This window comes from Marmota monax, unplaced genomic scaffold (genome assembly GCF_021218885.2).
Source record: "Marmota monax isolate L192 unplaced genomic scaffold, Marmota_monax_Labrador192_F-V1.1 WCK01_AAM20220418_F8-fsc00109, whole genome shotgun sequence".
Classification (NCBI taxonomy): domain Eukaryota; kingdom Metazoa; phylum Chordata; class Mammalia; order Rodentia; family Sciuridae; genus Marmota; species Marmota monax.
The window spans coordinates 3,747,547-3,765,708 of NW_026695229.1; positions in this window are offsets into that span (position 1 = coordinate 3,747,547).

Consider the following 18,162-nt stretch of genomic DNA (forward strand, 5'->3'; position numbering starts at 1 on the left):
TTACCCCTCACACATCAGATACAGCTCTAATCTCTAGGGTATATAAAGAACTCAAAAAGCTAAGCACCAAACAAACAAACAAACAAAAAACAAATAACCCAATCAATAAATGGGTCAAGGACCTGAACAGACACTTCTCAGAAGAGGATATACAATCAATCAACAAATATATGATAAAATGTTCATCATCTCTAGCAATTAGAGAAATGCAAATCAAAACTACTCTATATCATCTTACTCCAGTCAGAATGGCAGCTATTATGAAGACAACAACAATAAGTGTTGTAGAGAATGTGGGTACACTCATACACTGCTGGTGGGACTGCAAATTGGTGCAGCCAATATGGAAAGCAGTATGGAGATTCCTTGGAAATCTGGGAATGGAACCACCATTTGACCCAGCTATCCCTCTCCTCAGTCTATACTCAAAGGACTTAAAATCAGCATACTCCAGGGACACAGACACATGAATGTTTATAGCAGCACAATTCACAATAGCTAAACTGTAGAGTTAGCTTTCTTTAAAGCACCCTGCAACTGTTCCCACATTCTCATAGAGTCATAACATATTCTCCCATGTTCTCAGAAACATGGGGGCACCCACAATTAACCACTTCTTTTGACCCATCATTCACAACCTTGACACTTTGAAACCATATCTACCACCACTATAGAATATAGCCTTGATCTCTACACTTTCCAATATGTTAAAGCTTCTCCCATTCCCATTGAAATATGGGACAAATTCCTCTCTTTCATATTTGTGTTTTATTTCTTTACATAAGTAGAAATGAAATCTTGGACATGCAATGATTTACAGAGATTTTAGTCTCAAATTGAACCCACCTCTTCCTCTCTTAAGACAACAGGCACATGCTTATGGAGCTTGAAGAAATAGATATTTGGGATTGGCTAACTTAGCGTTATCTTCTCCAACACCATCCATTTACCTACAAGTGCCACTTTATTGACTGTGAATGGCTTCTTTTGTTGACTGAGCTGGGAGATACAGGTGGCCCCTTGCTTTGCTATGAAAGAAAATATTGCTGGATCCTTTCTTGACATAATAGTTGCAGGCCAATTAAAACAGTTGACTGGGAGATAAATCTGGATCTTTTTTGCAGATCCTACACACAGTGGCATCCTTCTCTATGTGGAAGTTGACACTGGCTTCTACCATGTAGGGTGGCTCTGAAGAGAGTCAAGGAGGAATATTTTTTGATAGAAGGATTGTGTTTACTCTGAAGTCCTCACTCCCAATCAGGGAAAGAAGACTACAGAGGAGCAGCAAGACAAACAGAATGATAAGATCATGCCCTGGAAAGTGGCATGATCTAAAGCAACATTTAAGAACTCTTGTAGTAAAAAATATGCAGTCAAAAGCCACTATAGAGAAAAAGCCTATTTGGTTGGCTAAGTAAATCAAAACTGGTTCTAATTGTTAGTCTAATTGTTGTCTAAATCCCTTGGAAATGTCCTTCTTCTTACCACTTTGCTTTCTTGCTTCCTAGTTTCCTTTTAGAGAAGTTCTTGGAAGTTATGAAATGTACTTGTTATAAATGAGAGAAAATCACTAGATCCGCCACAGAGGAAGATTTCCCATTGTGTGCCACAGGATTTCCCCCATTGCATTGCTCTGCAAACCATTGGATTGGTTTTTATTCATTGCCAGGGTATAGAAAAAACACCACCTCAGTGACTACCTTCTTTCTGTAGAACTTCATCCATTTTTCTCTTATGGAAGGCAATATTCAATGTTCCATGTAGAACATATACTATTTGTATCACACATCAAGGGAGATGTGTGTAAGTACATGTATGTCATTAACATCAACATTAACATCAAGAATGAGCTCATTAACAAAGAATGAGCATAGATGTGCTTATTGTTTGAAAACACAATAAAGCTGGGTGCAGTTGTGTGCATGTGTAATCCCAGCAACTCCTGAGGCTGAGGCAAGAGGGTTGCAAGTTTGAGGCCAGCCTTAGTATTTAGCAAGATCCTCAGTAACTTAGCAAGATGCAACCTCAAAATAAAATTTTTTAAAATTAAAAGGGCTGGGGAATGTAGCTCAGGGGTAGAGCACCCCTGGGATCAATTCCCAGAGCAACAACAACAACAAAAGAATACTCAGTAAAGCTTTTAGACTGATGCTACACTAAGTGCATGTGAAGTCTGCTCCCTACTGAATTCAGGTTAAAGTAGTAAAGGTGTTACAGGTGAATACTTATCCTTTTGAAACTGCATAAATATAGTTGATGAAATGGAACAATCAGTAAATCATGAATTTCTTGGATCAATATTCAAGTAAAGAAGAGAAAAAGAGGTGATCAGAATTGATGTATTATCACATAAAATCAGATTCATATTATTTTAATTTTTATTCTGGAATCAGCAATTTATCTATAGTTATTTCTCAGAATGATTAGTTCTCTATGGTTTTTTTGGAACTTAAAAAGTGTGGACATCCGTGGGTCTGCCTCTTAATCCAGGCTTGAAAAGCTTTCCCTGCTCCTGGATGATCCCATGTGGCTCATCCTGTTTCCTTCCTCTGTGAAGCTCTCTTGTCACTCTATCCTTGGCTCTGACAACAGAGGGCCTAGTGTTTGATGGAGAACTGTCTTCATAATGTGCTCTCTGACTCTCCCCCTAATGGTTTCATTGTCCTGACTAACTGAAAGTGAGAGAGAATGCCAAGGCAGTCAGGACTTGGTGTTCCTGACTTAAGTTTGTATTTCTTTTTAATGATATAGGTTTATTAATTAGGTATCTCTCCGGCTCAGGAGCTGCAAGAGGTGAAGACCTTTCCCATGCACATTTGGAATCAAAAGCAGCATGCCTTTGGTGGTTTGGGTCATTGACCCCAGTAACTATGCTGAAATTATTCCAAGAATCAACCTTCTTGTGTATCTTTGAGAATAATCAGGGTTGGGATATAGGAAGCAACGATTCAAATGGGATTCTCTGAATTTCGTATTTGATCTATGTCAGTGGCATCACATAGAAGTTAATAGCCTGAGCACTGAGATCAAACAGCCTAACTTTAGATCTTCATTCTGAGACATAGTCAATATGAACTTTGAAGTTTTTGAACCTTTCTGTGTCACTTTTACTTGTAATTTGGGGGCATTATGTCCACTTGTTCCACTGGCTTGTCATGATGGTTAAATGAGGTTTGCATGCAAATTGCTTAGTACAGAGTAAGGCCTTATTAAATGTTGGCTGCAATGATTTCAGATAGTATTAAATGGACCTTCTAGAAATTAAGAGTAGAACCTCTCAGGATGTACATCCTCTGTTTTTAAGTTTCAACATGCAAATGCTCTGAATGGATTTTCTAATGTGAAGTATGACATAATTTCCTATATATTTTACCATAAGTATAAGCAGTTGATGTGGCTCCACCTCAGTTCTGGAACAGACAAACCTTGTCTACCAACTTCTGGGAGTGCCCACTGAACTGGCACCCAACTGTGGGAGCAGGATACAAAACCACAGACATGGCCTCTAGTAAATGCAGTTGCCAGAAGCTTAAATAACAGAACTGTTCTGCAATGGCACATTTGTTCCAGAAAGAGGAATACTGTGATCATAGCTCATAAAATCAGACTAGACTTTCACATTCTCTCTTGTAACCCAAGTGAAAAAAAAATATCTGACTGTCAAGGAATCCCCACCCTATGCAAGATTTATGTTCAACTTTTCTGACATTTAGGGCTTTTACTGGGATCAACCTCATTCCAAGGTGTTCATGCTTGAAAAGCCCACTGGAAAATTTTCCAAGCCAGAAGTAGAAGACCGCTACCTGGCTGATCCTCTTCTCAGCTGCTGGCAAGGGAAAGGAAAAGACTTCAGGAAACTTCAAGAGCCTGTTTTTCTCCCTGTCAGGGTCTGCATCAACGTTAACTCTTTGCAGTTCGTGATCAATAATTATATTTTAGGCTTCCAGAATCATGTATATTTCCTTACCCCAGAACCTTCTGATGAGAGATCATGTGCTTTTGGATCCTGGAGAGAATGGAGCATCCCCTCATGACTGTGTTCCCTGAGTTCAGTTCACTGCTGTGGGCTCTCTCAGTGCCATTATGATGAGGATGACAGATGCCTTTGGTTTTGATTCAATCTTCAACTGTGCAAATTTGGCCCACCTTTCCTGTAGTAATAGATGGGGACTGAGAACTTTAGTGAAAGGGATAATTTTTGCCTGCATTTTCAAGCAGAGGTCACAGTGACCTGCTGAGAATACAAGGATGGCTGTAGCAATTTAGAACAGAAGAAGCATGTCAACCACCTCCTGGTTGGTAGATTTAGGCAAATGGAGTGTCAGTCCCAAAGATGGAAGAAGATTGGTTATTCTAGATTGCTCTGGAGTCACTGAATGCTTGAGTGAGCAGGAAAGGAATAGTCACGGGGATGAGAGAGATGAAGAACGAGACGGATATTTCCTTTATCATTTGTTGTTTGTTAATATAAGCTTTTTATTCTGCCCCCAAGACAATATTTCATGTGGCATAGTAATTGAGAGCACAGCCTCAGTATTAGATTATGCCCCTTATAAGATGTATACTTTGGTCAGGTTGTGTGACCTTTCTAAACATTGTTTTCCTCATTATTAAAGATAATAGTTTCTGTTATATAAATTAAACAGAGAGTAAACATAAAATGTCTAGAAGAGTACCTGCCAAATAACTTGATAATACTAGTGGTAGTGACGGTGGTAATGGGGATGGTTGTAGGTGGTATTGGTGGCAATGATGGTTCTGAGGATGATGGTAACAATGGTGGTATAAGAGGAAGAAGAGGCAGTAATATATGTAGGCTCTAGTGTTTTACCATATGAGCCAATGGCCATCCAAGGGTGCCATAGCAGATGTACTTGATTGGAGAGACTCCAAGCTTGTTGGCTTCATCTCTGCTGCCTCCTTGAAAGTACATTTTCCCACCACTTCTGTCTGCTTTATGGGAATTAAACTTACAAATGGAAAAAAAAAATTAAACAGGCCCCTATTCCTGACACCTGTCTTACCTGAGCTCCTCAGAGACTTGGCAGTGAAGATTTCCTAAGGACCTTGGTAGAAACTAGTCTATGAGTCTTCCTCTTTGGGGACCCTTGTTGCTCCCTTTCCTGGATCTCCAGCCAGACAGGCCAGGTGGTTTTCCATGCCATCAGACTGAGCTTAGATTCAACTTCAGTCCTCAAAGGGAAAGGTACCATTTCCTTCCACCAATCCCCTGGAGCAAACCTTCATGCTATGATTGGCCTTCCCCCAGAGTGACTCATCAAACCAGAGTTTGTCCTTGTGCTGACCCCTGACGTCTTCCTGAGATGGGGGTGAGACCTGCTGGGAGGAAAGGCAATCATTATATCATCCCTGAGCCAAGGCCACATAAACACTTCCCTACCCTAATGAATGGGCTCCAAAGGGCAGGCTGACTTGTCTTGGTGTGGCCCTCCTAGGCCAAGGGTGTGGATAAGAACTTAAGCTTATTGGTGTTGGGAACATTTTAGATATCACTTTCCCAACTCTTTCTCATTATATCATAATGTTAAAGGATCATTACCTGCCCCCACCATTTTAAAACACTTTACAGAAGTAGAAAAGGAAACTACTCCATTAAAAGTGTATAGCCTGAGAAATGTCAGGGTTTCATAGGCTGTGGAGGCCCAGGATATATGAAGATGAATCTGAAGGAGCATAGGGAGATAGACATGTTTTAAAATGAGGCAAAAGAGTGTAACCACTAAGATAATGCATGAAAAAGTAAGATAGATGCAGGTTGAGTTGTGACAGTGATCATGCCACTTCATTCTCTGGGCCTCAGTTTCCTTTTGAGCAAATTCAGAATGTTGATAGTACTTTTCTTGTAGTTGCTATGTTAGATAGGGCTTATAAATTGCTTAGTGCTATGCATGGTAGGCACACAGCTGATGCTCAGTCCATGATAGGCTATAGTAAGGATTATTAGAGGGAGATAAGTACCATGCTCTGAGAACACTCAGCTGCTGTTAGAATGAATACCTAGATTAAAGGTTTTTATGAACTAGCATCAGTCTGGACCCTAAAGAAGAATGTGGTTTCTGCATGGGCTGGGGATGCATCATGAAAAGGGAATGAACACAGAGCTGTTAAAGGTAAATTCATCAAGCAACGAGTCATTTATGTAGAACAAAGTGCAGGTGTATAGATAGAGCATTGAATGAAAAAAAATATATATAAAATACTGGAGGTTGTTGACTAACATACCAAGAAATTCTTTCATAGCAGAATGGAATTCATCAAAATTGGTCCATCATTTCAAATCTGCTAGCTAGCCAACTTCCAGTATTACTAATCCCAAATTGCAAGAGAATTCAGAGATAACCATACTGGTATATAGAGGACACTGCATCATATGCCTAGATTTGTTTTCACCACTGGGTTTTAGATCTATTGACAGTTTTGAACTATTGGAAGGACAAGGAGATTATAAACATCTATTATATAAAAACTTGGGGTACTGTGAAGAAAAGTAAGTATTCCAAGAACTTGATTCTTGGTCAAAGATGTCAGCTTGACAGAGTAAGGACAATTCTTAATTCAGTGAATCTCTTACTTCAGTTTCCCTTGGACCTACATCTAAGTCATATATGAGATAAAGGTCCTAAAAGCAGGAAGTGGCAGAAAGTGCTAAGCCAATTGGATTGTACCTGTAAGGAACTTGAGATTGGAAAGAGGACCAATATATCTGGGGCATAACCAAAGACTGGGTGAGTGGCATGGTATGAACTCGAAGAGTTAGGCAAAGACCAGATGATAAAGAACATTCAAGTCTTGGAAGATATTTTGAAGTCAGTTCTATGTAAAATGGGAAGTTACCAGAGGAAATGTAAGCACCTGTGTGACATAATATGGATTATGAGTTTTTAAAAAATATACTTTTTTACAGAACAAGTCTGGAAGCTGGAATCAGTTAGGAAACTACTACAGTCATCAGAAGGAGAGGTGATGAAGACTTTGAATGCTATGATGGTTGTGGCAGGGGTCACAGTGACAAGTAGAGGTTCTAAATATATTTTGGAAATAGAACCACAGCACTCAATAATGGATTAGAAAAGTAGAAGACAGAGAAGGTAGAATCAAGAAAGTCTGTCAAATTTCTGGTCAGCAACCTAAGAGTGTTCCCATTAACTCAGATGAAATGTATAGAAATGAAGAAATGCTTTGCCTGAGAGAAACAAGAATTCTAATTTTTTGAGGAATTTAATTAGGGTCTCAAGGAGGTATTTATTTTCCAAGACATTTCAGTGTTCCAGGAATGGTATAGATTAGAGAGACAAAAGTGAGAATACTGAGTTTCCCCAGGAAGAGGAAAGGGGTAGGGTTCTGGTACTAACCCTCAGCAAATCCAAAATCTTGTGCTTGGGAGGAGCAGGCAGAGTCACCAAATGGTACCGAAAAGAAGTGCCAATTAATTTGCATAAAAAGCAGTGGAGTGTGCCACCCAGAGGTGGGGAATGGAGAGTGATTTCAATCAAGGGGGAGCTCTGTAGGGTCTGGGGCCAGTGAAGGCCTCACTGTGGCAGGTGCAGCACTAAGCATTCTACATACAGTATTTTACATTTGATCTCTAAAGTGCAGAGCTGGGTTTGAAAACAAAGTGTGTCTGATTCCAAAGCCAATGCCTTTTCTTACTACACGATGCTCCTTAGGCATCCATGCCCTCATTTCAGTGAAGAATAGCATTGGAAGATAAGGTGGCTCCGCTGGACTGTAACCTGGGATGTCTCACTCTGAAATCCAAATATTTTTTTCTATTACATCAGCCTTCTTCTCCTACCCTGCCCTCAATATGAGCTCAAAAGACTGGGAATATATGGAAATGGTTCTCATGGAAATCTAACCATGAAAGAATGGAGATATAACCAACATTGTGTTTACAGCAGTGTTTTGCAGACTTAGAATAAAACAACAGCAAGTAACATTCTTAGTCTTGTGCTTTAAGGTACATTCAAAGGGTTTTGTTTTTGTTTTTGATAACCATGTCACAAAAAATGCAAGGTGTACTTTGGGTGTGGTAGCCAGGAGTACCAAGCAAGTACCTCAGGCACGGATTGGTGCGCAGACCTCAGACCTTGGTTGGGAGAATTTATGGCAGACCATAGGCAGGTACCTCTCACTGCCTTAGCTAGAGGCATGCGAGCCAGCTGGGAGGAGATGCCCAGGAGGAAGGCTGAGAAGCGCCCAAGTCACCCTTTCCTGAATGTAGGCCATAGGGATCTCAGATGCTGCTAGGGTGGAGTAGCGTCCACTTCTGTTTCTGGAACCTGAGCCATCCCTGCTTCTCAGATGAACTGGCTCTACTGCTCTCCTCCCTGAGCTGTCAGAGTCAGTTAGGCTGAGACAAACAGCCTGTGGCCTGATGCTGCATGATTGTGTTTTATTTGACTGATTTTATTTTGGCACAAAGGCGGCAGGAAAATGCAGACACACTGGAGCTCAACTGTGACAGATGAATCGCGGGATCCAGGAGTTAAGCTATGCCCTGAGGCAGGTTGATGGACTGGGCTGGAGGTGGTGCATCACAACTGGTTGGATCATGGGCCCCTGTGCCTGGAGTGGCCAGCTGACCACCAAGTCTCTGGGGAACATCTGTGAAGTAGGAGACATCAGTGTGTGTCTTCTACCTGGACTCCATGCATAAAGCATATGACCTGCAGTGCTCCCAGGAAGGATTGCCAGTTGCAAACATTGAGGGCTGTATGCTCTGCAAAGCCACCTTGTTGGAAAGAGAGCATTTCTCAGAACCCTTTTAACTTTAGAGTCAGCCTTAAGCAGCATCCAGACAAGCTTATGCCTTGTTGAGAACTTGAATCTCATCGAGAGTAGTTCTCAGGACCCATTTCAGTAGCTGAACATGGGCCTTAGATGTTTTCAGAATCATAAACATAGTCAGGTCCTCATACCCTCAGTTCATTCCCTGAGGCTCTGAGCAGATTCTTGTCCTCATAGACTAAGATCATTTTTTGTTTGGTTTTTGTTTGGTTTTGTTATGGGAATACCACATGGACACATAGTAGATTCCCCAATCATCAATATCTTTTTCAACTAAAAAATAAACAAACTGCTTTTGAACTATATTTTTGGTTACTCAGTCTTGTTCACTGGATCTTTTTTTTTTTCTCAGCAAAACTTCGAAAAAGGGTTGTCCCTCTTCCTTGTTTCCTATTTATCCTGGAGCCCTCCTATTGTTGAAATCACCAATGGACAGGAATAATAAAGGATATGCTATAGAGAGAACTTTCCTGCTTCTTTCTGTTGAGAAGTGGTGATTGCTTTTTCTCCATGCAAATGCATAGTGTGAGAAATGTGCAGTCCCCTCCACCACTAACACCCTTTAAGATCTATTCTGCACATAGCAACTAGGGATATCTTTTAAAAATGGACATTAAGCTATATCCTCTACTTGCTCAAAACCTCCAATAGCTTCCCATTACAATCACACTAAATTCTAAGTTTCCTCCCTGGTTTTAACCCTGCTTCCTTCCCTGACCTCATCTCCTATCTACCTACTTCTCCTGGATACTAGTTCCTCACATGCTGTTCTGGTTGCTCACCTTTCAGGTCTCAGCTCAGATCTACCTGCCCAAAGAGTCTTAGTCTCATGGACTACAAAAATAGCCTAATGATTTGAGTTTTGCCCTTTCCCACCTTGTTTTTGAAGGATACCTGCCAACTATATTATTTCAGTATTTGTTTTTAGGAACCCCTTTCTCCTGTGGAATGCAAGCTCTATAAGGGTGGTCATTTTGAATCTTTCATTCAGCATTGACAATGCCTAGCATATGATGGTTGATCCGTAAATACTGATTCGATCACTGAATGAATAAAGAGTCAATATGATTGCCATATGGGGCTTGATGAAGAAAAAGGCAAACAGCTAGAAGATCAAGACTAAGAATATGCAGGCTATTGAGTACTGTGTTAATTTTTTTTTTTTGGGGGGGGCTTTCATTCCTGTGAACCCAGATTCCATGTGTACTAAAGCCTACATGCCAAACTCCTGAGGCCAGGATCTAGGCTCATTCCCGTGGGCTCAAGGTTTAGGCCTATCCCCATGGGCCAAGTTACCAGACTCACCCAAGTGGATCCTGGCAGGAGATCAGCATCTGTACATTCAAGCTCCAGGTCTGATTGCCTGTGTGGTGACTCAGGCACCAGACTAGCCCACCTAAGGGCTCCAGTCACAAGCCCGCCCATAAGCCTTGCCAGTTGGTCTTCCTATAATCTCTGTATAAGTTGACTAGTGAAGGGCTTTCCCTATAGTTTGTAAAGACTTGAAGAGGTGCTAACTTTTTAATATGTACAGACACCAAGAAACGACCAAAAAAATAAATTTAGTGAAACTGCAGGACACTAACATGAACATGCAAAAGTTCCTTGTTTCCAAATGCTAGCAACTGAGAAAAAAACTTTAAATCCCATCTACAATAGCATTAAAAACAATCCTTGAAAATAAATTTAATCAAGAATGTGATCTATTTATGAACTGCAGGCACAAAACTTTGATAAAAGAAATTGAAAAAGAAACAAATACATGAAAAGACATCTGAATTTATAAATTGGATTAATACTGTGAAAACGACCATATTACACAAAGCAATCAATAGAGTCAATGCAATCACTATCAAAATGTCAATAACATTTTTCACACATACAAAAAATGTCATATGAAACTGCAGAAGTCCCTGTGTAGTCAAAGTAATCTTGAGCAAAATAATGAAGTTGGAGACACTAAACAACATGACTTCAAGATATACTCTAAAGATATACTGTAATAAAAACAGAAGACAGTGTAGTGCTATGTAAAAACATAGATATAGACAAATGGAACAGTTTTTAATCCATTCATCTATTGATGGACATATAAGTTAATTGTCTATCATAGCTTTTGTAAATACGCTGTAATGATGATAAGGGTGCATATTTCACTTTTATGTACTTATTTCACTTCCTTTGGATTCTCCTTTCACCCAGAATTAGAATTGTTGTAACATATAGTAGTTCTAGTTTTATATTTTTGAGAAACATCCACACTGTTTTCCATAATGGCTGTACATACCAATTTATATTCCCACCAACAGTGTAGTGTACAAGAATTCCCTTTTCTCCAGAGTCTCACCAGTATTTCTAAATATTATCTTTTTGATGGTAGCCTTCCTAACAGGTATGAGGTGATATCTCACTGTGGTTTGGTTTTAATTGATATGGATTGGAAAATTGTGTGTGTATACATATATACACACATATACATATGGATATATGTATATGTATATACACACATTCCCCCCCTCAAATAGAATATTATTCAGCCTTAAAAAGGAAGTCCTGTCATTTGAGAAAATATGGATGAACCCAGAAAATATAATATATTAAGTGAAATAAGCCAGGCACAGAAAGACAAACACTGAATGAAGTCACTTATATGGGCAATCTGAATGGGTTTATCTCATAGAAACAGCCAGTAGAAAGGCCATTTCTCAGGGATAGGGAGATGGGGGACATGGGGTAATGTTGATCAGAAAGTACAAAGTTTATGTTATACAAGGTAAGTTCTGGATATGTAATATACACAGACTGAATTTAGTTGTTAATATTTCACTATATAGTTGAAATCTCCTGCGAATAGATTTCAAGTGTTTCATTACATACACACACGTACACACACTGCAACTACACAGGGTGATGGACAAGATAATAAATGGGAACATTTTTATAATGTATATGTACATCAAAACACACTTTTCACCTTAAATATTTACAATTTTTATTTATCAATCACACATCAGTAAAGCTGGAACTGTGTGGTGTGTCTGTGTGTGTGTGTGTGTGTGTGTGTGTGTGTGTGTTTGGAATTTACCTCCTAGTCACTCTTGCAGAATCCTCCAGGGTTCTGAGGGGTGCTGCAGTGGGTAGACTGAGGGTTCAAGCACCCCAAGGAGCCTGTCACTGCAGACTCCCTTCCTTGACACGTGCAGTGTGCCACTGTTCATCTTCCTGAGCAATGGCTGGCATCTATGGCCAACATGCCTACCAAACCACCAGTCCTCATGGGCAGAGGTTCTCTGCATTGCAGACTCAGCGAGCCACTTTCCTAAGGCAGAACCCTTTCTTTCCCTCACCACCTCCCACTTTGGCACCTCTGTTGCTATAAATACACTCTGTGAATGTAATTACGTGATGGGACAGAAGTGGCTCCAAAGCCTCCTTGCTCCAGGCTATTGTGTCAGCAATATACCACGGAGAAGCATATAAAAAGACAAATGACTGGGGGTAATGCACAGGCGGAAAAAGAAAGAAAGAAATAAGAAAAAAAATAAAACAACAAACAAAACTCATAAGACTACATTATGAGTACTCCCAGGAGACTAAAAAGGCTCCAAAAAGGTAATTCCACGTCTCTCGAGCACACAATATGGTTTTTATAAACTTCCAGGTCTCTCTTCTACTTTTTTTTTTAACCATTTCACCCACAAAACACACTTTTTTCTTAAGGAAATTAAACACAAAACACCTACTGTATATTTAATTTGAAGAGAAAAAAAAAAGCCAAACCACTCAATGTTGAAATATCATTAAGAAGGGTGACGCAAAGCTGGAGAGGCCAGGAAATTGAGTCTTTAACCTGCCACTCCTTCCTAGCGTATGGCCCATATACACCATTACACATCACTCTGCTCCAAAGTATAAATTAAGCTTGATTATAAAGATAAAGAGGGAGGCCCAGGCCTGGAGCTTCAACATTAGCAGGAGCCTGAGACAAAGAGCCAGCTCTGGCTGAGGCAGACTTGAGGAGGGGATGGACTTCTGGCTTAGATCTGGAAGTCACAGTTGCACAAGGACTACCACCTTCTTCATTTTGGAGTGCTGCTATAAGGCTTCCTCAATGAAGCATTTGCCAGACTGTGAAAGAGCCCAAAATGGACATCCAGAGCTTCCTTGCTTAGAAAACTTGGCTAGTACTTTTTCTTAAATTACCTTCCCTGTCTCTGCTTGTCTCAAGTCTTTCTGTTCATGAAAGCCCAGAGCAGACACCATAGTCTGCTTGAAGCCATCTTTAACTAACACCCACCTCCCATCATCCAGCTTTGTCTTTCTCTGATGCTCTCTACCTTCCTGAACATGTGTCGTTAAAGTTTTGAATTGTTAATTTTGCCTGAGTTCTTGGCAGTATTTTACCTCCTCGGATAAATTACTAAGCCCCTTTATGCCTTTATTTCCTTATGTGTAAGATGAAATAGTTGTGAAGATTAAAGGCAGTTGTGCCTAAGAAACAGTCACTCCACAACAATTACTTAAACTACTATTGTGGACATGGTAGATGGAAAAAACACTATCTTCAGTCCCTATTGTTCTCTAAAGTTAATTCCTCAGATCTGACTGACTAGAGCAAAGGTATAGTCACTGTCCAAACATGAACTTTGTGAGTGTCAATGGATATTAAATAGACCACTGAAGAAATTTGAGGGTCCTTGTCCATAATATTTTCAGATATTATTTGTGTTTAAATAAAACCCATATTTCTACAAGTTGCTGAATTTCCATAAGGAATTTAGAGGGGCTCAGAACAGGATGAGGAAAGCTGGACTGAAATGAGGGAGAAGCCCTCGTGAGCAACATGACACCTCATTCATCTTTCATCTATGAGCTATGAGCTATAAATGATTTTTCTTCAAGCATTTTAGGTGGTCCTCAAAAGCACATGCAATTCAAAAGCTAAGATAAATGAGGGCAATTATATATAATAGTTAGTCTAAGGATTATATTTGGTCCATTGAACTTAAAAGAAATAAGTCATTTTGCATGGATGTGTACGTTTGTGTATGTTGTATGGGAAGGGAGTGAGGGAAAATTTTCCAACTATAAGCTTGTGATTCATACTATGTTTGGCTTCAGGAAGCTTCTAGTCCATTATAGAGAACATATTCCTCATAACTGATATTTCTTATGTGAATTCAAAGCAGAACTTGTTTACAAAGAAGTGGAAAAATGACTCAGGGAGCTTGGTGCTAGGGAGGTAAACAGTGATGAAACTACTCAGGCTAGCAAAGAAGAAAACCATGACTCTCTTGGCTGGTCCTAAATCTCCTTTTCCCTCATCAAAATCCCTTTTTCAGCTGGGTGCAGTGGCACATGCCTGTAACCCCAGCGGCCTGGCAGGCTGAGGCAGGAGGATTATGAGTTCAAAGCCAGCCTCAGCAAAAATGAGGCACTAAGCAACTCAGAGAAACCCTATCTCTAAATAGTGCTGGGATGTGGTTCAGTGTTTGAGTGCCCCTGAGTTCAATCCCCAGTACTCCCCATCCAAAACAATCCTTTCTTCATCTCTTTAGCCAGGCAAAACCTTTAACCTCTTTGGCCAGGCAAAACTGTTCTTGTCATTTGTTACTGCTTATTTGTAATTGCCCAGAAGGGCCACCCCCCTCTCTCATAAGGATAAGTTTTTAATCTTTTCAACATACATTGCTCAGCAATCATTGCATTAGAGTGTCAGACATTCCCGTTGGTGTGCACCCATTTAGGTCATCCCCAAGGCATCGTGGAAGGCCAATCTGCCTTGATTTATGGCCATCTTGAGATTGCATCATAGAGCACTCCATGTTCATGTTGACCTTGTGGTTTTCTTGGCAAAAAGATGTCAAAGCAGAGATGTCAGGCAATTAAGTCAGGAGTTAAAGTGAGAAATAACTACAATGAGGATCAAGAGGCATGCAGAATATCTCTGGTTTCTGCTGGGCATAAATTGGATTGCAGTTTTAAAAATCCCTTTAAAATGTGCAGAAATATTGAATGTGAAAAGACGTGTTGAGTATTTTTAAGGTAGAATCTCAGAACCAGTGTCATGATATAGTAGGGTGTCACTGGCCATTTTGTATAGTGGTGTCAGAAATAAAAAGTATAACATACACCAAGCCAAATCTCAGATGGTGGAAGTGAAGAGGTAATGTGGGCTTACGTTAAAACACAGTATCAATATCCTGCCCATCAGGGCTTACTGCAATTCTCACAAGAACTCAGGGCTCTGTACCATATACAGATAGCACAAGCTCCAGAAGTGCTTCTGCAAAGAAATAAATAAGAATCTGTATCTTCTTTTCTTCCAGGTAATGGAGACCATGAGATGAGAGTTCAGGTTGTTTTTCCTGTGAATTCAAGCATTGTACATAAGCTTGAACAACAACAACAAAAACATTCTATAGCTAGAATATGTTTGTTTGATATTCTTTCCCTGTTTGTTTTTCAAAAGAGATGGAACCACAAAGAATTTACAAAAATTCATGCTGTTGATCTATGAATCTATCTCCTTGTATTTCTTTTAAAAGGATTTAATACTGATAAAGTTTTCTGTCCATGATATTTTCATGGACATTGATATTGGCTCTCAGAATCTGTGTATCTCTGTTGTTCTAAGTCTAAGCCAGGATCCTAAAAAAAATCAATTCCTGTTTCAGTTCTTTTCTGTCTTCATCTTTCTGAAAGGATGGAATACCAGTGGCTACAGGAGATATCCTATAGCTCAAAAAAAAAATTAAGTGTTAAAGCTAGAAAAGACCCTAGATAATGGGTTTGAACCCCTTGTGTCACAAAGTAGAATCTAAACCTTGAAAGATAAAACAACTTTCCCAAGTTCAGAATTCCTGATTCCAAAATTGAGGTATTTTCTACTGTCCTGGACCTGGATTGCTGGCCAAGCCAAGGTGGGCCAGCCATTGCTTACGCAAAACATGTACCTCTTAAGCACTGGGCTGCTTTGTCTGGAATGAGATGGACCTAAATCGGTGAGAAGAAGCATCACTCTATACCCTCCCCCTGGACAGAGAATTATGGAAAATGACTGAGGACAGAGTTGGGCAAAGGACAGGATCCGAGGACAGGAAAAGAAGGGCAGTATCGCAGTGAGACCAGAGCCTTTGCTCAGACTCCAGGCTGCTGAGACAGAGTCTCTTTGGTCACTTTTGGAAACATCCGCATAGGCCTGCTGGTGCCAGGTCCCTTCTGGCCTTGAGGGATTCACTTCTTAGTTATACTCACCCCAAAACTCAGATTGATGAGAGGGGGAAACAGCAACTCCCTTTTCCTTGACTAAACCTTCCCCTACACCCCCTAAAGCAAGGAGAGAGTTCTGCCATACACACAAGGCAAAGGCTGGCACATTGGACTTTCAATGGGAATTGTTTCTAGCATGAAACAATCATGGTTTCTCACCTGCATTCCAAATGTTGCTCCATATCTTCCTGCCCAAAAGGAAGATCACTATTATTTAGGAGACTTGAGTTTCTTTAAGGGCACTTCTATAGCTCTAGCAAGGCTAAGACTCACAGTGTGTCATTTGCATAACAACCAGGAACCCATCAGTACTTAATACATTTGGACATGGAGGATGTAGAAAAGATGAACCTCTGTAAAGGTGGTACCAGATGGCCACAGCCCAAGTTCTGCCCAGCTTACCTCCTGCATACCTGTCTTTCCTAGCTAGCTAGCCAGGCTTGGCAGTGTTTGTGCTAGCGATCATTATGACTTTATTATAGCCCCTTTCAGCAACTCATGAGTTTTTACAGCCAAATTACAAGTCTGTTTACAGTTAAATGTCAGCGAGTACTTTTAAAGCAAGTACTGTAGATATTTTTATGACTGAGTTTGCACCATCAGAAAGACAGAGTATATAGGCAGGGCCTAAAACGCCTTTGAGATGGTTTAGGGTTCATCTGAATAGTCTGAATAAAGGCGCTTTGTGTTTGTCAGATGGAGGCAGGTCCCTACCAGGCCCAAACTTGGATTCAATTACCAAATCATGAGGTCTTTTTTTTATATACCATTGTTGGGTTGATCCTATAAGGTAAGGGACATCATTTACTTGATTAACCATTAAAAATTAGGATAATTGTGTTCTAATTTCAAAACATTACTGGCAATTGTCAAATAATAACATAGTTGAATTTGTAGAGGCAGAAAGTAGAATGTTGATTGTCAGGGATTGCTGGGAAGAGGGAATGGGAAATTATTATTTAATGGGTACAGAGTTCCAGTTTGGGAAAAATGAAAAAGCTGTGGAGATGGATGTGGATATACTTAATGCCACTGGACTGGATCCTTGAAATTATTAAAAATTGTAAATATCTGGGTAGATTTTACCACAATAAAAAGTCACTTGGAAGTTGAAGACAGATGCTATTGCCCTCAGTTAGAGGTTGGGGGTTTTGGACTAGGGAAGTAAATATCTATCTTTCTATGTAGATAAAGATATTATAAAACAATCCCTTTTTCAAACTTGTATTTAACTTCTTATTATATTCTTTGATAGTACCAATATTCAGATTTAGTATAAAATGAAGACATTCTAACTTTATCAGATTTGCCAGGTTTTGCCTGCTGGTAAATCGTGCCATCACTTTGAACTGAAATAAACATGAAAAGATTAATTTATGATATGAGAAATTTAGTTATGAAGAAACTTCTAATAGTGATCATCAAATATTTTTGGTAATGGAATCATTTGGAAAAGTTTGAAAACATGAGTAAGTATGTGCACCAAAATAAATAAGCAAACACTTAGTACTGGGTCAATCTTTTTACTTCAATTGCCTGGATCATAAAGATGCCCTATCCTTCATGACCAAGCAGTAAGAAACCTTTAGTTATGAAAAGACAATTCCAAACACCATATGCCTGAAGAGTTATTTCCTTATGATTTAAAACATTCTCAGCTTTGTATCTTGAAAAGTTTTCTTTTTCTCATAAACTGACAAAGTGAATATTAATGACATGAAACAACAAAAAGAAAGGAAGAAAGTTTAACAAACATATTTTGCATTGGGGGGGTGCATAAAATAACAGAAATTTATTCTCTCCAAGTTCAAGTTCTTATAGGTTACTTTGCATTGCCTCTTGTTAGTATAACCTCCTTCGATTATTTACATTTCCCGGTAGATTATGAATTCTATGTGGGCCAAGCATCCATCTCCCTTGCTCACTATACCCACATTGCACACTCCCTGGCATGGAATAGGTGCTTTGAGAAAAAAAAATTGTGGTAAAATATATGTGGCATAAAACTTAACATTTTAAACACTTTTAAGCATACAGTTCAGCAGCATGAAGTGCATCCATATTGCTATGAAACCT